This window comes from Arachis duranensis, chromosome 7 (genome assembly GCF_000817695.3).
Source record: "Arachis duranensis cultivar V14167 chromosome 7, aradu.V14167.gnm2.J7QH, whole genome shotgun sequence".
Lineage (NCBI taxonomy): Eukaryota > Viridiplantae > Streptophyta > Magnoliopsida > Fabales > Fabaceae > Arachis > Arachis duranensis.
The window spans coordinates 61,201,640-61,201,991 of NC_029778.3; positions in this window are offsets into that span (position 1 = coordinate 61,201,640).

Genomic DNA, 352 nt, shown 5'->3' on the forward strand with positions numbered 1-352 from the left:
TGGAGTTAAACGCCAGCTTTCATGCCAGTTTGGGCGTTTAACTCCAAGTTTTATGCCAGTTCCAGCGTTAAACGCTGGGAATTCTGAAGCTGATTTGCAACGCCGGTTTGGACCATCAAATCTCGGGCAAAGTATGGACTATTATACATTGCTGGAAAGCCCAGGATGTCTACTTTCTAACGCCGTTGAGAGCGCGCTAATTGGGCTTCTGTAGCTCCAGAAAATCCACTTCGAGTGCAGGGAGGTCAGAATCCAACAGCATCTGCAGTCCTTTCAGCCTCTGAATCAGATTTTTGCTCAGGACCCTCAATTTCAGCCAGAAAATACCTGAAATCACAGAAAAATACACAAA